At 45.9% G+C, this 24,271-nt stretch overlaps 1 protein-coding gene across 1 annotated transcript in view; it reads right to left on the reverse strand.

Annotated features, from left to right (window-relative positions):
• LOC148506064 (serine/threonine-protein kinase Nek11-like) overlaps positions 1 to 24,271 on the reverse strand; it is a 341,598-nt gene that overhangs the window by 234,344 nt on the left and 82,983 nt on the right. The window lies entirely within an intron of this gene.

Genomic DNA, 24,271 nt, shown 5'->3' on the forward strand with positions numbered 1-24,271 from the left:
GGCTCACCATCTCGCATGACACCATTTCACTGTATTTGGAATATCGCATTTTGTGGAAATAATAGTCTAGAATTGGAGTCGGGATGACAATGGTGAGTTCATGTTTGGCAGGATTGGAAATACAAATTCTGCTGGTGAAATGTGCAAAATTTTGTAGCCGAATGTGAAATGTGGCAAAATATTTTGCTTATGTCCAGACGTAGGGGCTCCTGCAGAGCTGTACACATATTAAGCTGCCTGTCAACATCATAGGAGACACATTGCAACACAAGTTGGCATTAACAGGATATTTCAGTAGAGAATAACTTGGTTTTTATCTTAATGCTCTGGGCATTCAGATTGCTATCATCATTGGCAGGGGACAAATTGTGTCTGAACTTTTTAAAGTTATAGAATCTGAATGCGAATTAAGTATTGAGTGTATTGTGGACCTATGTGCTTTCAAATATATTGCAAATCTTCAAACTTACCTAAATTTCTAAGGACAGTCCAAACTTTTTAACACCAAGAATTTTTTATTAAAGGATTTTACAGAACAATTTAGACCAACTTTTTAAAGAATTAGCATTCTAAATCTTCTATTTATTGTATACTGATCATCTACAAAGTGTAATTCTTATTCTCTGTTGAGTCTGTAGTACTGTCTAATCTTATTCCCTGGGCTTTATACATTATCATCAGTATTAATGAGAAGTATTTAAAAATGCTACAAAATGTATAACCAAGTTCAAAAAGAATGGGATTATAGGATCGTCGTACACAGATTTCCACTGAGACACCACTTTGCTGATGAACAAATCATACAACTCATAGTTGCCTTGCAAATTAATTTCAAATGTTGGCAACTCTACTTCAAGATGGTGGCCGCCAAGTCAATGTGTGCTCGGTGGATGCAGCTATCCACTCTCATGGAAAACTGTGCAAAGACTAGAACTGGCTACTTTTAGAAGTCAGAAGCTCACATCTCAAATAATGTTTATTGGCTGTAATTGCTTTGGTTTGTTTTCCATGATGGGATGGGAATTCTTCACTTGAGAACTCTGCTTTATTAATGTAGAGCAGACAGTGGTGGAAGAATCGTCATAGAAGGGGCTACATTGCCTATGGGTTCTGCAGGTGATGAGGTCCTGCAGATCTGGTCCATCTACTTCTGAGGCCTTTGCTTTTCTGAACTTTCAGTTCTGGAATGCAAGAATGGCGCAACAGGTAATTAACTCTCATTGCTGCCCCCCCCCCCCCCTCAAAATTTGCCCTAGGACACTGGTTACCAAACTCACGCACCCTAGAGTATCAGCATGTTCCTTCACGGCACCGTTAGGCCAAAAAGTTCTACCTATTATTTATCTTTTAAAATCTATAAAATGATAGCTCTTTAGGTTTGATAAATCGGTCTTATTGGGTATTCCATGTAATTTTCTGTCAGCCAGCTATCCTCAGTTTAGCCTCATTTATGACTTTAATGAGCGAGGTGAAATGTTTTTTATTATATATGTGTGTGAAGCCTTTTATTACCTTGCTTAGCGTACACTCGTCAACTGACATGTAACTGGGAGATCAATATGCATCTCATTCTCCTATGTATAGGACCAACCTAAAGACTTTTAGGCAGACTGTCAAAGGGCAAACACTACTACCAATGAGGCTTTTATTAAATTTGCTCTATGCCGCGGTAGGGTTAGTACTGGTGATAACGTTGCCAGCGCCAGAGACAATCCCAACCGGCAGTTTAACCCACCACTGTCCCTTGGTACGAGGAAGCCAAATTAACAAGTTTTACGTCTTGTACCAACCCAAAACCGGTTATTGTTCTCTCAGGATGGTGATGACGTCCACAAGCCCGGCACTCAGATAGCTTAACCTTAGTAGATATCTGGCTCAGGTGCCCTCCTTTAGGGAGAAACTGGGTTCCCAATAATATTCATGCAAATGGGTTAAAATGTTATATCTCCATCTAGTCTATCTATATATTTATAAAGCAGGGATGCTAGGCCCCTATCACACTGATCCAATAACTTTGTGTTGTCAAATGCATCTTCATATGAAACAAAGTTCTTATATCTTATACACATTACATGGATGGGTGAAGCATTAAATGAAGGGTTAACAAACGAACAGTAATATCCAATTCTCCGCCATAGGATGTGTTGTTAATTATTTCATGTCCTGCACTAAAGGTAATTAGGGAAAAAAGTCTCATTCTCTGCTGGCGCGTTACAGGATGGAGAAATAATTGAAGCTGACAAGTCCCCGTAATTGACAAAATGAAACACTTAGGCTGTCATTTTGCCCTTTCCTAAAAAGCCGACAAGTTGATAGCGCTGTAGATTAGCCTGGTGCTAGAGACCTCCATCAGGACAGCCGATTCATCCACCCTTTTTGCAATATTGACCAAGTGCAATTTAAAATTTCTATTTAAATTAATAAACTATCCGATTTAATTATGAGTTCCAAAATACTCCTTTTAAATAAATGTTAAATTAATAAGATAGTAAAATAGCCAGTCCTAATTTTAAAAACAGGGGAAAAAAGTGGCGTGGGGGTACCCCCTATTTTTAAAACCAGCACAGACTGAAACCTAGCCGAGGTGTAATGTAACAGCCAGGGGACCCTTTCACCAGGTCACCCCGGCCAAAGCATTAATATTCCAAGCTAGAGAGAGAGGCCGTGACCCTCGTGGCTGTTGATTGACAGCCATGCGGCTCTCAGCCAATCAGCAGACGCTTACTCAAGTGCAGCCTCTGATTGGCTTGCGGCCCAGCAAATGGTGGAAACCACTCAATCTCCGTCATTTATTGGGTAGAGATGTATGTGTTAACACATATATCTCTACATGTCCAATGGGTCCGCACAAAACGTTGAGATAGTGGGGGAGAGAGAGACAGGGAATAGATATTGAGAAAGAGGGGTAAAGATACAGAAGAGGGGGCTGCAGGTTTTGATGTAAATCACATTTGTTATACTGTACATTTTGCGTGTTCATGACCCTTCTAAAGCACTTTTTAAGCTACCTGAAGGCGTGGCTAAGTAAATACTACTTTCTCCGGGACAATGTTGCCATGCATAGGACAGTACCCATCACCTACACAAGGGAGTTGGTCATGCCAGACTAACAATATTAATGAATATGAAGCCTCCCAATCATACTTGTCCTGAGGGGAGGGGTCCAAGTGGCACATTCATTGCGATGTGATTGGCATCATAAAGGCCTAGCCCACACTGACGTGGCCTGCAAGGTTTTCTTGCTCTCCTGGAAGTCAGGGAGAATCCCTGAAATTCAGGAATCTCTAGGACATTCTCTGAGAAAAGGCAAGTATGCAATATTCAATAATACATACATAAAATGGCTGCCGGCGATGAGAGTGACAGCTCCGGGCCTACGCAGTGCCTGAGGCCACCACATCTGTGCCACCCCCATTGCACTGCTTCCACACTCACAAGGGTGTAGAGAAAATAACTTTACAAAAAATCCCTAATACACATACACGCAAAAAAATACCTCAACTATTCCCATCTATTTCTCCCTCCCCCTATTGCACCTCGCTTTGCACCAGCATAGACAGAGGAGCACAAGTTCCCTGAGGAAGGACTGAGCAGGTTGAGGGTGATTCAGGCATATTAAGTGACAGACGCTGCACATGTACCACAAGGTCTAGTGAGAGGAGACAGAGGCGTAGGAGGCGCATTTATGGGGTGCTCCTTGCTAAGCAATGCAGTACATACCCAATTCCACTTTGCAAAAGGACTTGAATTTTGCACCAGCTCAGCTCATTCTTCCATCCACAATTGGGACCATTGCTGTCCATCAAAGCTGCACTTCGCTAGAAAAGCTTATTTCTATGTGCACCCTTACCGATGTAATAAGAAGCGTCAAATCCACAGAAGTATGTGATCCCCCCTCAAACTCATGATAAAGTAAAGCCTTGCAGTAAAAGGGAATAAACCAATCAGTATTTCAGGAAAAAAAAAAGTTTTATTTAATGAAAGGGATGGTAACAAAATGGTAGGAGGGTGGGCATCTCCAGTGCACTACACTTCGGCTCTGGAGTAGGGATGTGCGCCGACCCCTGTGTTTTGGTTTTGGATCTGTATCTCCTTGTGTTTTGGCTATGGATTTGGTTTTGCCAAAACCACCCCTTACGTGTTTTGGTTTTGTATCTGTATTTTATTTATTTATTTTTTTAAATGATAAAAACAGCTGAAATCACATAATTTTTTTTTTTGTTCCTACAGTATTATTAACCTCAATAACATTAATTTCCACTCGTTTCCAGTCAATTTTGACCACCTCACAATATTGATTTCATCCGGGTTAGGCCCAAAATTTGCACCAAGATAGCTGGCTGACTAAGCTAAGCGGCAGCAGTGGGCGGCACAAACACGTGGCAGTTCAACTACCAACATGGCACATAAGGAAACATATGTTTTCATTAATCAAGAGGCCTGAGGGAGTTGGAGTATGTATGTAGTTGAAGGCAGGGACAGGAAGGGTAGATTGGTAGCAAATTTCATTACATTTTTTTATTCCGAAGCAAATTTATGAGGGAGGAGGGGAGAGCATGGGTGAACAATATGTCCCATGTTTTGCCCACAAAATCAACCTTTGTGGTTCAGAATATTTTTTTTAAATTAAAGGGGCATGCAGGAGATGCTGTCTGTGGCCATAAACATTCTGGACATGTTTGGCATTCAGCAACTGCATGTCAAAGATTGCAGCAGCAGTGGCAGTTCAACTTCCAACATGGCACATCAGGAAACAAATGTTTTTATTATTCAAGAGGCCTGAACGAGTTGGAGTATGTATGTAGTTAAAGGCAGGGAAAAGAAGATGTGATAATTTTCCAAATCAAATTTATGAAGGAGGAGGGTAGGGGAGGCATTTACAAAAAATATTTTACTCATTCACATCAGTCCTTGCCCCAGAAGAATCCCTGAGAGCTATGCCTGCTGCTGGGAGTGGATTTTCATCCCAGAAGGGGACCAGGAAGACTACTAGTAGTACTTTGAAAAACAACTGACTGTTAAAAAAATCCTTTGCAAAGGAGAGCAAGTATGACAGCAGTCACCCAGTTGCATAGCGGATCACTGACGCCATAACATCTATGCTGGTATTAGATGTGCGTCCAATATTCACCAATAATTCAGTGGGTTTTAGACAGTTAATTGGGGTCCTGTGTGCCCACTACCAAATCCCATCAAGATTCCACTTCACTAGAAAACCAATTCCCAACTGTACAGGGACATTAAAAAAAACTTAATTAGTGGCCTCCAAAATGCCGTTGTACCCACTGTCCACTTAACCACAGATATGTGGACAAGCTAAACAGAGCAAATGCAAGATTTAAGATATAAGGTTTAAGTCATATGTTGTGTTCTTCTTCCCAACGGACCCAGATCTGAAGAGGTGCAAAGAGCTGTTGGTAAGTAAATTGTCAGCTCAAGTGGCACATGATGCAGTGATGGCTTCTCCTTCAGTTTCTCCAGCAAGTGCATCTGCCGAGAAATAACTAAACTTTCCCAAAAGACCCACTGGTAATACAGATGAGTCAACACAAAACGCAAAAACTTTTTGAATGGATGCGCTGCAAATGTCGTAACAGGGAGGAGATTCCTAGATGGTTAAGGTTCCTACCTCTACTTACTCTGGCTTTACAAAGGGTACAGATGACTTGACAATTGTTGTCCAGATTTGGGTAGAAATAATTCCCCACATAAGAAGTGTATTTTTTTTGTCTTGTGCCCAGACATGACAATGTGCTTTTCCTTATCATGGGCAATAACTGTTTCTTCCACTGGTGCCTAATTTACACAAACAACATCCTCATCAATAACATCCTTCCTGCTCTCCTCTCAACTGATCGTTCTCCATATAAACAAACACAAATGAAGTGGGGTACAGCACACACGTCAATTTGTACCAATTTTAAATATTACACATCAATGACCTACAGTGTCACAAGATTTTTTATGAATAAGAAAAAAATAGCACACTGCACTACCACTAAGGCCCGTAATCAATTGCTGGCAAAAAGTTCCAGACTTTTCGCATGCCAGAGTTTTCACCATCATCGCCAGTTTTGCCTCCGGAAAAGTATTGCGCTCATCACCGCGATTCATCCTATTCAATTGCAAAGGATGCGAGAACGCGTCCCAGCGAAACTGAAATTGGAAAAAAGTCCTGTCAGATTTGGGGAAATCAGCCTGATACCGCCCCAAAAGATGCACGGACATGGGGGAGCACTATGGATACCCCCGAATAGCCCTGCTGAAGGTATTTGGGGTGCTTTAATGCTCTCAATTGGTGTTATTTAGCGTATTTGCACAAGTGGTGAATAACAGCATTTAGTAGTTTTTTGGGGAAAAATATGTAGTCCCAGCAAATTTTGGGTACATGAAATGGGTGTAAGCATGGTTAAAAATCGCTAAAGTGCGTTTTTACAAAACGTAAAAAAACACACCTTCAGCATGCACCTGCAATCAAAAAAACAGCTTGGGCATACTTGGGGAACCCCCTGGAGTAGATTTCGCTAGTTTTTAAGTTTGTCCCCAAAATTTGTTTTCTTTTCACCCCCCAAAACAAAAGTACTTTTTTTTGGGTGATCTAAAGTATTTTTTTTTACTTTTTTTTGACGCAGTTTACCTTTGGGGTACTATCCCAAGGCTGCAGGGGTGTTCCCACAACTTCGCACACCAAACCCCCAATTCTACACTTTTTTCCGCCTCCTTTGAGAGGCGAATCTTGTCTTGGCTGGTTTCAAGGCACAGACTTTTCGCACCGGCGGAAACTCTTTGCAATTAAATTCGGGGAAAATTTCTTGCCTGGCGAAATGACATCACTGACGAAAACTTTTCGCCGATCTCGGCTTTTCACCGGCAGCTGAATACGGCCCTTATGCTGCATACACATAGAACAACTTGAACAACCATAGATATAGTTGATAGATTTCCCTCCAACTTTCTGTAGTGCAGGTCAAATGATTTTGGTTGTACACACTGATACTGTATGTGATAGATATCTATGATAGATATATCAGTGAACCTAGGGCCTGATTCAGAGCCAAACGCTCTGACCAGAGCGCTCTCTCTGAATCAGTGCCCTCCTCTCTGAAAATGGAGCGGCCTCCTGGCCGCTCGCATAGCTGTGGGTGACCACCCACAGCATATGCGAGCGGCCAAAAAGATGGTCGCGATGGTCAAGACCATCGCGACCATCAGGCTTGCGACGGAGACCCTGCGGTAGGGTCTCGTTGCCGCAAGCCCTGGAGTGATTTTGGCTCTATCAGAGCCAAAATCACTCCCACTGACATCACTAGTGATGTCAATGGGGCCGGACTCAGACGGTAGGCGTTCCCATCGGAACGCCTCCGTCTGGCAACCACTCCCCCGGCACGCCCACTAAAGGGAGAGTGCTGTCAGTCACCATCGACAGCACGCCCCCTTTAGTGCGAGACCCATAACGACGGCTTGGCCGTTGTTATTCGGGTCTCGCGCATGCGCACGACGGAGCTCCCTCCGTCGTGCACATGCGCATTGGAGGAACATCGACCCGCTTGCGAGCGTCCTGCACTCGCGAGTGGGTCTGAATGACCCCCCTAGCTTTTTACAGGCAAATCTTTACAAAATCGTCCAAATTGGCCTGCATGAATGAAAGACCATAGATATCGTTATCGTTCATGCGGAAATGCGCATTGTTGATCGTTGTCAGGTTGGTGACTGCGAAAAAGTGAATGATATGAATGATAACGATATGAACGATATCGTTCAAATCGCTCTTAAAAGTCGTACCGTGTGTATGCACCATAAGTGTCACAAGATTTTTATGAATAAGACAAGAGTAACACACTGCGCTACGACTTAAGTGTCACAAGATTTTTATGAATTAGAAAAGAATAACACACTGCGCTGCCACTTACAGTGATGTCATTATATATAACGCATGTTATTCAGCACTTTGTTGTGTCTTGTAGTCGGCATGTAGACTAATCATTTATTCACGATTGAGGAAAGAAGTGAAAAGTTGGATATTAGACTGCGCTACCCCTTACAATGTCACAAGATTTTTTATGAATAAGAATAACACACTGTGATATGACTTATAGTATCACAATACGTAGACAATAAACTTCAGTCTGGCCGGCAGTGTCACCAAGCAGCTAAGTTGTTAACACACACACACACACAAAAAAAACAACTTTTATTTTTTTGGACACTGGGGAAGAGCACTCCTGAATGAGGCAGCAGCTCCTTGATGAACAACACAGACAGCACCCCTTTTTTATGGACAATAAAGCACCCCTATCGAGTGCAGACAGACCACCTGCAGAGTCACAAATACATGGACGTTAAACTGCGGCAGTGTCACTGAACAATAATAGCGCAGCTAAGTGGCTAATGCACACACACACACACAGAAAAAGGACTTTTATTGTTTTTTACACTGGGGAAGAGCACCCCTAATTAACAGAGCACCCCCCCTTGGACAACACAGCACCCCTTTATGGACTGCAGCCCTAGCCTGATGGACAGGACAACAACACAGCAGCACCTACAGTTAATTGATAGGACAAGTGACACAGCAGCTGCAGCACCCACTGTGGGAAGCCCCCCTTTATATACTGCAGCCTAAGCCCCTTTATGGACAACACAGCAGCAGTCTTCAGGCCAAGACCCCAACTGGACACACACACTAAGTGACTGACTACGGGGTCTATTCATCAACACTAAAATAACGTTTTTAAGGACATTTTCCTTAAATAACGTTATTTTGGTATTCATGAACAGACTTAACACAGGAGATATCACAGATATCTCCTTGCTAAGTCCCCCTGCGTTAATTTCCACACTCCCCATACATTAGTATGGGGATGTGGAAATTATGGTATTCATCAAATTCCGAAAATTATAAATTTTCGGAATTTGATGCAGTTACTATTCGCCACTGTGAGGTGGCGAATAGCAGAATCCACTAACCTGTATCAGCGTGTGCAGGTCCCCCGACAAGTCCCTCCGGCGCTCTGCTCCGTCCTCAGGCTCCGGAGGCTGGTCTGTCATGTGTGCTCCCCAGCAGAGCACAAGAAAGTTTAGAAAAAGAAAAAAAAATATATATATTTTTTTCTAATCTGTCACGTGGTCTGCAGGGAAACCACATGACAGACCAGCAGGACGGAGCCGGAGGCTGCTGCGCGGACAGGTAAGTCGGGGGGGGGGGGAAGGTGAGCGGAGGGGGGAGGGGGGGGGGTTGGGGGGGTACAAAACTTACCGCATCTGTTGGCAGTGCTGCGCATGCGCTGGTTTTACAGATGTAACAGCGCATGCGCAGCACTGTTTCCAGACGCGATAAGGTAGTATAGGCAGGGAAAAGTATCTATTTCCCGAAAAGCTGTCATCGCAAAAATCACAGCTTTTCGGAATAGATACTTATGGAGAGGTGGAATGATGAATTCCACCTATAATTAGCTAGAACTCCATGAGAGTTCTAAAGCTAATTATCTCCATTGAATTTTTATGTTTAATGAATAGGCCCCTACGTCTGCTAGCTTCTCTCTCCTCAGCCGGAGTGAAAATGGCGCCAATCGCGGGGACCTTTATATAATCCAAAACCCGCGAGAATCCGACAGCAGGCGGATGAAGCGTTTTGCTTCGTTTTCAGATCCGGGTCAGGCGGGAAAATCCGAGCCTAGCTCGGTTCTCGTCTCAGATCTCAAAGTTTGGGTGGGTCCGGTCAGGGCCGTAGCTAGGGTAGTGCGGCCGGTGCCATCGCACAGGGCACCACAGGTCATGGAGCGCTGTTTGGGCCTGTCAAATTTCTGTTTATTATTATTCTTCCTTTTAGCTTCCTCTTATTTCATCCCCAGCATCTCCTGGCCTCCCCTATCTCTTCCCTGGCCCTTCCCCATGAGTACATTTGAAAAATGAGGGGGGCGCCAATGCTCTTTCTGGCACAGGGCACCAAAAAGTGTAGCTACGGCTCTGGGTCCGGTTCTCAGAGAACCGAACCCGCTCATCTCTACTCTGGAGGTATTTCCGCCTATCCACAAAGACATCTAAATACCCGCCACTTCTTGGGCCATGCGTATAGTGCTGTGTGCATCCAGTATGCTTTCTAAGGAGCATATATCTTAAAGAATATTTGCAAGATATCCCCCCAAAAAACCTGTTTTCTGGGGGAACCAGCAATTATTATGCACCTCCACATCATACTTGCCTGAATGGCCTGGAGGCTCCTGAAAATTAGGTGACACTTTCAGCCACCTGGAAAGTTTCCCGGGGGGCTGGAGGCACCTGGCCAATGGCCGCCCACTTCGCAGAGGCAGCTGATGATGTGATTAAATCGCGTCATCGTGGCTCCGTCTCCCGCTCCACAATGCAAAGCGGGAGGGGTGGCTACAATGATGCAATTGCATAGTCATGACCCCAAACCTGCCCACCTTTGGTGAGCTTCACCCATCACCACCCCCAGACTCTGCTGAGCCCCGCCCCCTGCAGTGCTGACCTGGCTGCCTCCTCATGGAGGAGGCAGCCAAAAGGTCGGCAATTGTGTCCCACATCGAAGGGATTGGCTCCTATCGAAGTCGCTGTCCCTGCATGTGTTTGTTAATACATTTGGGTGATTCATAATTTTCGCTATAAAATTTTTTCTTAATAAATATGTCCTAAATGAGGTCCATTGCATGTACTAGGTGACAGGGCAGGCAGCTCCTGTCTTATAGATGGTGTGTGTGTGGTTATAACAGGCAAAAAACCCACACAAACCTAATTTGCAGTGGTCTTTAACCAATCCTATAACTCTCTCCTTCATTGTGTCTTCAGCAATGCTCATCACTAGTCCAGTGTTAGTCGGTGACTAACAATCATGGTAAGTGTTTGGGAAGCGCACAGGTGAGGAGGTAATTAAGTGACCAATGATGAAGAGCTACTGTAAATCTTGGCAGTGGATGGCACTTGCAATTAAGTCATGTGCTTTTTTTTTTTTAAATCATAAAAGTAATAAATGGAGTCACCCTTTTCCGAAGCAAAACGGCTCAGCAGCGCGGGCTCAGGGAAGAAATGCCACTTGCGCAGGTCCACTTTAAATGAGCTGATGCCAGTCTGCAGCATATTCTTGCATTTCTTTTATAAATATATGCTGGTTCCCAATCTCCGCGGCTCAGTCACATCGCGTTTGTCTGAGATGAGAGGGATTTACAGGACAATTCATGTTCAATTTATTCTTCTGTTCTGTTAAATGTCCCCAATAAGGAGCAACAAATTAGCATGTGCATTATTGGAGACAATAAAAGGCACAGGAATAGCGGGGGAGGGCGAGGGGAACGCAGCGGAATGGCTGTATGGTTGAATTGTGAGTGTCAGCTGAACAATGAGAGATTAAAGCAATGCAGAGTTACAGAAATAAATAACTGTAAAGAGACAGAAACAGATAATGGGTTTTGTGTAGTTTAGACAGTAACAGGCCCCTATTTCCCATGATACAATATATGGCGACACTTGTAGCATACCTTATACACAGGATGGGAAAGGCGTATGATACAAAAGGAGGGTAAGTTATGTAGTTGTACCTGCCACAGGCTGAGAACATACAGGTTGCAGTGGGTTGAGTATGAAGTAATCAAAATGCCAACAGCGGCATCCCAATGCTCAGTATACTGATAGGGGTTGGGGAAGTATACTAACCCTCTCCCCTTCTCCTCTAACCCTCCTTTCTTGCACCCTAACCCTCTCCTGACCACATCCTAACCCTTCCCCCTTGGTGCCTAAACCTAACTGTCCCCACTAAGTGCCTAACCCCCCCAGTGGTGCCTAGCCCTAACCCCCCCTCCCAAAGCCATAACCCTAACCCCCAGTGGTGCCTAACCCCAACCCCTCCTCCCAAAGCCATAACCCTAACCCTCCCAGTGGTGCCTAACCCTAACCCCCCCCCCAAAGCCATAACCCTAACCCCCCCATGGTGCCTAAACCTCTCTCTCTCCCCCTGTGGTTAACAGCTAAGAAGCCCCGGTGTACCTTCATTCGGGATGGTGGCTGTCGAGATTCCTGCGCCAGGGTATAGAGTGGTGCTGGGACTTCGACGCCTATCTTTAGTCCCGGGACGGGCTACCAACGTCGGGATTTCGACGTCCGGCATCACATACTATCTGGGGCACCTAGGGGGGGGGGATGGGTACTAATCACCCGGGCTCGGGCTTGCTGGAGGGGCCCGGATCCGGCACCGCTCCCCCTCCCTGTCATGTCAGCAGTCCAGCACACGCTGCTGTGTGCTGGGCTGCACTGGGAGACTGCTCATGGCTGCTATAGCAGCAGCCAGAGCAGTCTCCTATGCCTATGGGGGGAGCAATCACACTGAACGCACCCTCCTATGGCTGTGCACCGGGCTGGCACTGCAAAAATTATTTTTTTCCTTATTTTTCACTAAGGGGGCGTGGCCACGAAGCCCACAATTAGGACAAGACCCCTGTCACCTGGGCCCGGCTGTTGGTGACCCTGCTAACTATCCAGGTTGCATCTATGCCAGTGTCTGTTAGAACCGTGGGGCTGCGGCAGTTTTGGAAGTAAAATTGGTGGGCATTACTCTGTATAAAAAAGCGTATTACACATATGCAAATCTCTACACATTTCTAGATACAGATACCTCTACATTGGCAGTGTATTTAATGCACGTCATCATATCATCACGGTGTACGTTTTGCCTCCCCAGTGCTAGGTGCAAAAGATACACCTCTTCCAACAGGCGTATACAGAATACGCTTACATGCTGGTTTCATGAGACGCATTTCGCATCTCCAGTCATTACTGTAAATGTGATGAGAATGCGCAAAGACTCAGTATTCTCAGATTTGTGTGCTCTTATTTTCTGAGCAAGTGTAGTGTGAATTCACGCAAAATACGCTACACAAACGGGTGTACCTTCAAGTCTCCATCAGTCCCGGTGGGAGATTTATCAAACCTTTGAGGGGGAGATTTACCAAAGCTTGGAGAGAGTTAAAATGGAGACGTTGCCTAGAGCAACAAATTAGCTTCTGTCATTTCATAGACTGTACTAGGTAGACGTATATTGTCTGCTTTGGGAAACTTCTCCACTTTATCTTTCTCTATGGACAGAATGTAGTAAGCATCGCTTCTTGGTATGCATACCTCCCAACATGACCCCTCTCCAAGAGGGACACAATGTTCTGGTCCTGGACTTCCCTGGTAATTTATGAGTGGTGGCGGCTCCAGAGGTGAGACAGGACAGTCCAAAATTCACATAGGGGAGTCGCATCAACTGCCAGTGAGTCCCAGCCAGTGATGTTGGGCAGTGTGTGAAATGACAGTTGGTGAGGCTCCCCTATTTGAATTTTGAACTGTGCTGCAGCCCCGCCTCTTACCAGGGAAGTCCAGGACCAGAGCATTGTGTCCTTCCTGGAGAGGGTTATGTTGGGAGGTATGGATATGTACCAAGAATATCGCAAAGGACAGCTCTCCTGAAAAGAGCTGTCTTTTGCGATGGCTCTGGACAGAGGGACTTCCGGGTTTAATACCCAGAAGTCCCTCTGCGCAGAAGGACGCGGGGGTGATGGGAGGGGATCCTTCCCAAGGGGGAGTGTCCCGACAAGAAGCCCATAGGCTTCTATTGGGTAACGCCACCTTCAGGTGAAGCCCGAGTGCTTACTACATTTGGGGAATGCGGTAAAACCCCAGAAAACAGCATTTTCAGTGGTTTTACCTTATTTTCGTCTTTAGTACATCCTGCCCTAAGCGGCATATTTGCTAAACTGCAGGTTTTTGTGGAGATGTTGCCCATAGCAACCAATCAGATTCTAGCTATCTTCTACAAGGTGCTAGATAAGTGTTAAGAAGAATCTGATTGGTGGCTATGGGCAACATCTCCACTTCTAAAATCCCACACTTTAGTAAATATACCCCTAAGACTTGATACATCTCCCCATTAGTGTCTCCTTATCACACAGATATGTTACTGGGGTATTCATGAAAGAGCAAATAGTCTTCCTGCTGGTAAATGGGGATTTCACCATTGCTTATTTCACTTCGCCCTATGCATAGCTCCCTTTCAGCGGGATGGTCCCGATTTCAGAGGACTGTTTTGCCGGCCTGCGAGTTGGCACATATGTCTGGACTTGTGGCAAGTTGGGGAAGTATCACTGCTCATATCTGACACTGGTGAGCACGGCAGTTCATAGGTGTATTCAGGGCATGGAAAGGGACGGGGAAGAGGTGTAAGTATGGCTTAAAGCACTAGTCATCCCCCTACAGGGTGTTGCAAGTCCCATTAGAAGAGGATTGTTATAGCGGACTTGGAACCTGATTTAGACCCGCTCGCTAGGATGCGTTCGCTTGTAGCTGCCGATGTTTCACATGCGTGTACGAACCACTGCGAGAGATCGGGAAGAGTTTGCCCGCTGCGCATATTCTGCCCAGCAGAGTGAGTGACAGGAGAAGCCGTTTGTGGGTGGTGACATGGGCTGTGGAGGTGCAAACGCAGGCGTGCCTGAGCGTCTCAACGCCGTTTCAGAGGCGTGCATAATTAAGAGGCAGCGTCATAGTACACGTCACCTGGCTAGATTTTACAGTGATCGCAGTGCTTGCGGCAGGGTATGGTCAACCACAAGCGCTGCGATCGCATCCGATGTTACCCAATGTACCGATGGTTGCATACACTTCCTGAAGATGACGTGCGTAAGTGAGCGTCTTAAGAAAGGCTGATGGGCATCTGCATACACAATGCGATCGCATGCCAAGACATAGTGGGCGTGCTAATGCCTTGCCGTGCGATCGTCTGCCTTCCCAAATTTGCATACGCATCGTGCGAGCAAATGCATCTAGCGAGCGGGTCTGAATGAGGTCCTTGTTTCACTACTATCGGCCATCAGTTACCCCACAATGGTATTATGCAATCCTGATAACATTTGGGGTACCCAAAGAAGGGTAGATGGAAACTCTTTTTTAGCAAAATGAACAAAAGACAAGAATTTTGCGAGAATTAGAGCTTAGTGATGTTTATCTCATTGGCAATATAGGCTGGCAGTGATAAGCACAGACTTACCCCTTCGCTGGCCAGTCCAGGTGCCCTACGCACATGCTTCACCCGGCAGACTGCGTGTCAGTTATAAGATATCATGTTTACTAACACTGCTTTCAATTGCAAAAAATCCTATTGCACAAACCCTGTGCCAAAAGTTTCTTTTGCACCTTGGGATGCACAAAGCTCCTAATTGAAAATCCAAGTTTACATTTCCTCAAAGCAGGAGTATAGCTCCAGCCCATCAACATTTCTACTTATTTAACAGTAAGGGCTCTATTTACTACAATCCGCATATTGAATGCGGATTGTAGTGTGATATTACCGAGTGAATTCGCATTGTGAATTCAGGCAATATCACAGGGATTTACTATAAATCCCTTGCAGGGACAGAGCTTGCGATAAAGCTCTGTCCCTGCGGATCCCATCCGCACTCTAGTAGCGGTATTTTCAGAAAAAATACAGCGACTAAGAGCCCGCGCATGCGCCGACCCACGTCACTGCTACCCCCCACCGATGCTAAGCCCCGCCCCCCGCGATCGTGGCCCCCCGCGACCCCCCCCCCCCGCTACTTCCCCCTCCCTTCATTACACTTACCTGCATCCTCCTGGCCTCCGGTGATCTTCTCCAGGCTTCCCGATCAGGTGATCTCCCATACTGCACTGGGGCCCGATCACCTGATGGCCGGGCAGCAGTGCACTGTGGGAGACCAGCTGACCGGAGAGGAGACATCACCGGAGGCCCGATCACCGGTCCCTGGATTCAGGTAAGTATTTTTTTTTTATTTTTTTTTACAGCAATCAGCTTGCGGTCTGTTTAGACCACATAGCTGATTACTGATACCGGCTCCCGCCTCTGCTCTCACCGTTAGAGCAGAGTGGGAGCCCGGTAACCGGGGGAGACCCTGGATAACGCCACCTCCAGGTGGCGTTATTATCACAGGGCTTCCCCCGGTATTTTTTGTAACTCTGGTCGGATCACATTTCCCATTACAATTATGGGAAATGTGATCTGCTTTACTAAAAATAAGTGATACTAGGGGTTGGAGTAGAATTTTACTAATTATACTCCAATTGCCCTGTAATAACTACGGGTGAAACTAAAATAATGTGAAAAGGGTGTGAAAACGCCCTTTTTCACTTTATTTTAGTAAAAATAATGTTAATAAATAGAGCCCAAAGACTTAAAAAAGCCTAAATGTTGTCACTATGCTTTGCAAGTACATAGCTACCAACTGTCCCGCATCTGGCAGGATAGTCATGATTTTGGAGAAGTGTCTCTCGGTCCCGCATTCTAGGCATTTGTCCGGATTTCATGGGTTGGGTTGGGAGCTCTTACAGATGACCCCTCAGCATGCAGCATTAAAAATGGTATTTACAAAAAATAGGCCATTTTGGCCACGCTTTCTGCTCCATCTCATTGTCATCTATTCATTCTGCCAGTGATATCCTCGTGCCTCATTGTCATTTGTTCCTGATGTTCATGTCTGGTGCTCCCATGCAGGGGTCCCTGGTGAACATCTCTGCTATGTTAAATTCCAAGTCTCAGTAGTGAGCAGCGTCAAACCAGACTGACTGGATCGGATCCATTATATCCTTGAAGGGGCGTTTCTAGAGAGGAGGGGGCCCGGTGTGCAGTCTCCGACATGGACCCCCTCCTCTCTGTCCGGCGGCCGGCAGCGCACTGGCCAGCGCTGGAGTTATAGACTTTGGGCACTAGAGTGTGCCCGGTGTCTATAGAGTATGCGCTGGTCAACGGAAAAATGGGCGTGGTGGCCATTTTCCCTGTACTGCGCATGCGCCAACGATGGGAAAATGGCCGCGGTGCGCATTTTCCAGTCGTTTTTACAGCGCCGGACCCCTGCACCGACATGGGACTTCCGAGAGGTAAATAATACTATGGGTGCAGGGTGTGCGGTGCGCGGCCTGTGTTCCCCGCACACGCTGCATCCATTATAGAAACGCCCCTGTATCCTTGTGTATTCCTGATACTCACTAGGAACTAGTGGCCTCCCTGAGGCACGAGGCACTTTGTGATATCTCTAGTTACTAGCCAAATGATAGTCTACGTTCTTATCAAGTGATCACATTATATGGCTGCCTCCACATTCTAGTTGAGTGTAGATGACTTTAAATCAGAATACATGTGAAGATGTTTTTCTCTTATTTTTGTACTGTAGATCTGGATCTCGGGTGACCTATGGAATATTGTAAACCGTTTTTTTCATAGATAAACACAATCATTTCTGGCATTACGTTTAATCTCAGAATAGCACTCTGGTTCTTTCCAAGTCAATGGGTTTTTGTCCTCTGCAAACAAAGCAGCTGAGAAAAGAAGTCTCGGGGTGCTCTATTCTACTAAAGTCACATGGGACAGACACATGCTCTGTACTATACAAAGCCAGTGCCACACATACTGCCAGCTCAATCCTAACAGCCTCCATGAACTTGGGCCCATTGTGGATGACACATAAGCAAGTGAAGTAAAGGGTCCGGTAGGGAGGATTAATGATCATGACAACATCAGAAAGGAGAGCGATAAAGACGATGGAAGCTCAGCTCTCCTCGCACATTGCGCTGGCAGCTTGTACACAGAGCAGATTCACTTAGTAACTAGTAATGAGTTTATCAGGCTGGGAGTGTGACAAGGCTATGCCAAGTGACTCTGCTTCTCGCCCTGTTTAAACAAGACAGAAAATCCATCATGTCTGACAGTGCTAACAGGAAGACTTAAATACAGACAACCTGCTGTAGGATTACTGGCTATTTAATTCCTACCAAGGTTATTAACCCTTCATCGCATTAACAGTTTATTTGTACTAAATTTTCCAACATCCTCTTTCCCCAATCATCTGCTTTTTAAACAAAAATACCTGAAACCCATATATAAGCTAAAACAACGTTCCTTTATGTTTGTAAAGGTTTTCATATTGCAAAGAAATGTACAATTTTGGAAATTGCAAATGCTTCGTCATAGAGACAATTTGCAATTGCTCTTCTGGTCTGTAGAAATGAAGATAAACGACAAGATGATATAAAATGTGGGTTGCAGGCACCGGCGCCATCTCAGCGATTTAGCCTCTAGATTTAAAGCGCCAAATAATTTAAAGGGCAAAACCAACTTGTATTACAACATAGGGCCGTATTCAATTCGGAGCGAAAAGCCGTTTTCACACGTTTTCTGGCAAAAATTTTGCCTGAAAATTTATCCCCGTATTCAATTCCAGTCCGTTTTCGCCTATGCGAAAAGTCAATGCACTGAAATAGGCAAAAGATTTTCTCCACAGAATAGCAGGAGACAAGAAGGGCAAAATCTATATTTTGGGGTGCAGATGTTGGGAAACCACTCAGAACCCTTGGTACCTGTCAATCCCCTGACCTGAATCCGATTGAGCATGCATTTCACTTGATGAAGACAAAACTGAAGGGAAAAAGCAGGAACTGAAGACATTTGCAGTAGAGGCCTGGCAGAGCATCACCAGGGATGAAACCCAGCGTCTGGTGATGTCTATGCGTTCCAGACTTCAGGCTGTAATTGCCTGCAAAGGATTCGCAACAAAGTATTAAAAAGTGAAAGTTAGATTTAGGATTGTTTAGTTTGTCCCATTACTTTTGGCCCCTTAAAAAGTGGGAGGCATATATAGAAACCGTTGTAATTCCTACACCATTCACCTGATTTGGATGTAATTACCCTCAAATTAAATCTGAAAGTCTGCAGTTAAAGCACATCTTGTTTGTTTCATTTCAAAGCCATTGTGGTGGTGAATAGAGGCCAAAATATGAAAATTCTGTCAATGTCCCAATATTTATGCACCTGACTGTAAGTACCCTAACTAGTTCAATTAGGGCTAATACTAAACTGCCATAATGAATTCCTAAGTCAGCCCATTTTTTTCAGGGCTACAGAATGATTATCCCAATTCATCCTGCACTTTTCGTTTGTTTCACATTCGCTGGGTCCCATTTTCGCCTGTTTGGCAATTGCATATGGAGTAAATCGGGAGCGTGCACAAAAAGTTTTCGCGCCCAAAACACGCGAAGGCAGCGAAAAGTCAGGCAGGCGGAATTTTCTCGCCAATGCAAAACTAATTGAATACGGCCCATAGTGTATGCAAAATACAAAATCCTATGTTGTATACACTGTCCTATATACATCAGAGGTCATTGTCCTACATACATCAGAGGTCACTGTCCTACATACATCAGAAGTTGGCACCCTGTGGCCTCAGCTGTTGTACGCGTTAATGTTTTCCACTTGTACCAGCTCATTTAAAGGCTGACAATAGTTTTCATTCTAGGTTTTCCTAGAACAATCATAGGATTTTAAGAAGAGAGATGGTATATATGGCTAGAGTGTACACTTTAAAAACAAATGACAGAAATAAAATATGGAAATAAAACATCAATATATTAACACTTCTATTTAAAAAAAAAAAAAAAAAGGGGGCGTGGCCTGGCAGCCATTTGGAGGAGACGTGCAATTCTGCAGCTCCTGATCTGGAAGCTTTTACAAGCACATTTTATATCATCCATCCAGCCTAAATTACCCTGGTGAGCTCCCATATTGTGCCCAGCACCGGCGGGCATCCCTGAGGTAGGACTGCGGAGTCGGGGAGGGTCTTCTACACTCCTGCGGGCAGTGGCCTACTCTCCGCCCTTGGAGTCGGGACCTGGAGTTGCGGCAGCCGCCCGCAGCCTGACTGATCGCGGACCCGCTATAGACACCAGTGTCTCCTCTCAGCTCCCGCTGGGGTCTCCCCCGTTGACGCCAGCGCGACCACACTTCACCTGGGGGCCTTACCTAGTTCCTGCATACCCGCTGGCCGGCTCTCGGCGGGCGACTGACGCGAATCCACGGGAGCGCCCGCCATCTTGGAAGTCCTGGAAGCGAGAGGACCGGAGCGTGGGCCCCCTGCAGCGCTTCTTTGGACTCCGCTCAGCTGCCTGCTGGGGAGTGCTGCAGCCTGTGGTCTGTGGGCTCCCTCTGTTTGATAAGACGCGGTGTCTCAGACCTCCTGTCCTGCTGAGTGCGGTGAGTGTGTCAGGCTCGTTGCGGAGGGCTGCAAATGCCATCAGTTACTATCTTATTGCTGCCTACACCCTCAGTGATCCCTGTACTATTTCCCATTATCTGCAGAGTGCTGAGCGTGGGCCACACAGTGTCCATCTCTGGTGGCCTAAAGATTTCATTATAGTGACCCTACTCACTCCACATAGTGCTCTCAAACCCTCTATGCTCCACCATATGAACATTAAGAGGCTGTGATAATTATAACAATTATAACATAATTATAACATATATGTTCATATATGTTCATATATAGCTATCTATATTACTTAACAAAAGTTACCCTCAAGTATCCTACACTGACTTAATCCTCATCAACAATACCAGCTCTCTTGGCTCCCTCTTGTGGTTGTCTTTTGGAAACTCACTACCAAGAGTTCTCATCATCCCCTAGAGACTGTCATATTTTATTCTAAGTACTTTCCTTATCTATCGACCCAACACGAGTTCCATATTTCTCTGATGACACGAAACCACGTCTGATTTTCTCTGTCATGATGTGACGGTACTCCTGATGGCTGCTTTAGGAGGGGCGGTGCCTGGCGATGACCCAATCCTTTTTCTTTTTTCACTAGTCACCTTCACATATGGAATTGTGAGCAGATCTTATTCTATGTCACAAATCTACAGTTTTTGAACTCAGAATGGGGAAGGACAAGAAACAAAGGTCCATGTCCAAAGTTGGTGGTAGGTCAGATAGCGGATCCCATCAAGATATGCGTCAGTTTTTAAAGCCTGCTGGTACCACTGCGGCGGATGAGGCCTCTGCACCAGCCTCGACTGCTGCCTCTTCTTCATCAGACAGATTGTCTCCAGGAGCTAATCTTCGTTCCAGCCCTTCAGCACCTTCCTTCCGGGACGAGATTAGTGAAATTCTCTCCCACGTCAGATCACTACCAACGAAACAGGACTTTCAGTCCCTGGAGGACAGACTTCAGTCTACTATTCGTCAGGAAGTAGCCATTATTCAATCGGATATGGCTGAGTTGGCAACCAGGATTGACGGCCTGGAAGATTACAAAGAGGTATCTGCAGGCGCTTTTCACCAATTCACAGAAGTTCTCTCTCACCAACAATCTGAGATCCGCTCTCTTAAATCACGTATGGACGACCTGGATAACCGCGGTAGACGCAAGAACATCAGGATACGTGGTCTACCTGAAGATGTAATGCAACCTAACCTCACAGATGTCCTCACGAAAATATTTGGGGAGATCCTCGGTCTAGACCCCAATAGTGAAATCTTGTTTGATAGGGCGCATCGGGCCCTTCGCCCGAAAGGTCTACCCACTGACAAACCCCGAGATGTAATATGTCGCCTTCACTACTATACCCAAAAAGAAGCTATCTTACAGAAGGTCCGACAACTTGAAGAGGTCGATTTTAACGGGGACAAAATCCAACTCTTTCCCGACCTATCATGGTATACCTTGCAACAAAGGAAGGCTCTGAGACCACTCACAGAACAACTTCGCAAACATTCCCTGAGATACCGTTGGGGTTTCCCATTTAATTTACAAGTAACTCATAATGGGAAAAATGTTGTTCTCCACTCTTCCGATGACCTCCCTTCCTTCTTCTTGGCTTTGGGCATAAGTCCAGTGGCACTCCCATATTGGGAGAACCTACACAGACCTCTAGCGGTTCCTTCCCTTCCTTCTGATGAAGAAAAATAGCATTGTACTTCAAGCTCCAAACGGAGGACAAGACGTCCGTCTCTCCGAACACCCGTAGAAGAGACTTGACCACTTCACCTTATATTTAGAATTGGTGAGACCGATTCAGTTTCTTCCAATCTACAAAAGACATCGGTCTTAGTCATATATTTAATTGTTATGATGCAAACGTTCATTTTATTGCATCTTTGGTATATTTTAACTAATTATTACAGCAATATTTGTGACGTTACTCCTTATTACGTCTATAAGTTTCATAATGCAATGTTAACTGTGAGATTTGCCTAGTTGAAATTGATTTAATTTTATAATCATATGTTTGGGTGGTTGTTGTTACCGTCCCTCCGAACCCCCTCAATGCTGCATTTTTTTCTTTACATCCTGGACATGGAGCTTTTTTTGTCTCCTGGTTGTCCAGATGCAGCATTTTAAGGTTTCAATCCTTATCTATACTCAATGTTTTATATATGTGTTTATTGTATGCGATTATGCTTTTTCTTTTATTTTTTCTCTTTCCTTCCCTCTTTTTCCGTCCCTTTTCCCTTTCCGCTACCCTCCCATTTTTCAGGGGTGACATATGGTTGGGTAACTAACACTGTATCAAGAGGTGCAGATTGTTACGCTATCTTTACATTATTAATTTATGTCTAGTCCAGTGGCGTAACTAGGGCAGGGCGGGGTTCGTGCCCTGGGCGCCGTTGGAGCGGCGGTGCGGGGGGGCGCCGCCGGCCACGGTACCGGCCCTGCCCCGCCTTAGTTAGCCAGTGTAGCGCTGACCGCAGTGAGTGCGGTCAGCGCTACACATTTACACAGGACCGGCGCTAGGCTTCCAGCGCCGGTCCTGTGCTGCACGCCTGAGCCCGTTCCCTCCCCCTGAGCGCTTGCCCAATAGCGCCAGGAGGCGGGCTCAGGCTGTGCATAACACACGCATCGCCGCCAGCGCTGGCGGCGATGCGTGTGTTAAACAGCAGCCAATGAGAGTCAGATAGACTCTCATTGACTGCTGCAGCACCCACTGCAAGAGCCGGACTTCCGTCCGGCTCCTGCAGTGGGTAATGGGACTGACGTCATGACGTCTGTCCCATAATGCTGAGCGCGCCCGCCCGGGCGGGAGCGGCGTCGAGAGCAGGAACAGGACCAGGAGCAGAGATTCAGGTAAGTATATTTTTATAGATATATATATATTTTAACCTATCTGCACAACAGGGGAGGGGGGTGGCTACTACTGGGGGGACCTCTACTGGGGGAGGGGTGGCTACTACTGGGGGGACCTCTACTGGGGGAGGGGTGGCTACTACTGGGGGGACCTCTACTGGGGGAGGGGTGGCTACTACTGGGGGGACCTCTACTGGGGGAGGGGTGGCTACTACTGGGGGCACCATTGGGAGGACCTACTCTACTGGGGACTACTACTTGGGGGGGAACTACCACTGGGGGCATTATAAAAGGGGCCTACTAGAGGCACTGCACTCGGGGGACCACTACTGGGGGAAATAATAGGAAGGGCCACTACAGGGGGCCCTGGATAGGGGGGATCACTACAGGGTGCCTGCATAAGGGGACCACTACTGGGAAAACTGCATGGGGGGGACTACTGCTGGGTCTCTATATAAAGGGCACTGCATAGGGAGGGGGACTACTACTGGGGGCACCATATAAAGGGCACTGCATAAGGGGATACTGCTACTGGGCGCACTGCATTGTGGGGACTGCTACTGGGGCACTGCATAAAGGGGAACACTACGTGGGGCACTGCATTTGGGGGTCCACTACTGGGGGTACTGAGTAAAGGGAACTAATTGGCGGCTGTATAAGCGGGGCCACTTCTGGGGATACTGTATAAGGGGCACTACTATGGGCCTGCATAAGAGGGACCACAACTGCATACTGGGGGTACTGTATAAGGGGTTAAGGTGCATATGGATAGGAATGTTCAGCGTGAAAATAAAGGGGTGTGTCATGTTGACACGCCCCATTTTTAAGTGGCCACGCCCATTTTTTTTCCGAATGCGCCTTCGGCGCGCGCACATATCGGTATGTTAGTGTGGGGGGGGGGGGGGCGGGCTCCATTTTCAAATTTGCCCTGGGCTCCAAATACCCTAGTTACGCCACTGGTCTAGTCGGAAACCTGTGTTGCGGATTGTCACCATTAATGAAAAAGGATTGAATTTACCTGAAAAGAGATCCCAAATGCTAAGGTCCTTTTGTGCTGATAAAGTAGATACAGCACTTATACAAGAAACACATATCAAGAAAGGGCATGCCCCTCCTTTATTAAATTTCTATTATCCTCAAACATTTTCTAGTGATAATTCAGTCAGTAAGACTTTAGGTGTTGCAGTTGTGTTTGCTCGTCACTTACCGATATCTGATATTTCCATACATAATCTGGTTGAAGGTAGAGGTATTTTGGTTAAATGTACTGTATACCATCAGCGCTTCTCCTTTTTGAATGTTTACACACCTAATTCTGGTCAACCCTCTTTTATTGCTGCTGTTTTAGATAAAGCTGAGACTT

Source organism: Taudactylus pleione, unplaced genomic scaffold, assembly GCF_031769625.1.
Source record: "Taudactylus pleione unplaced genomic scaffold, aTauple2 ptg000430l, whole genome shotgun sequence".
In the NCBI taxonomy this organism is placed as follows: domain Eukaryota; kingdom Metazoa; phylum Chordata; class Amphibia; order Anura; family Myobatrachidae; genus Taudactylus; species Taudactylus pleione.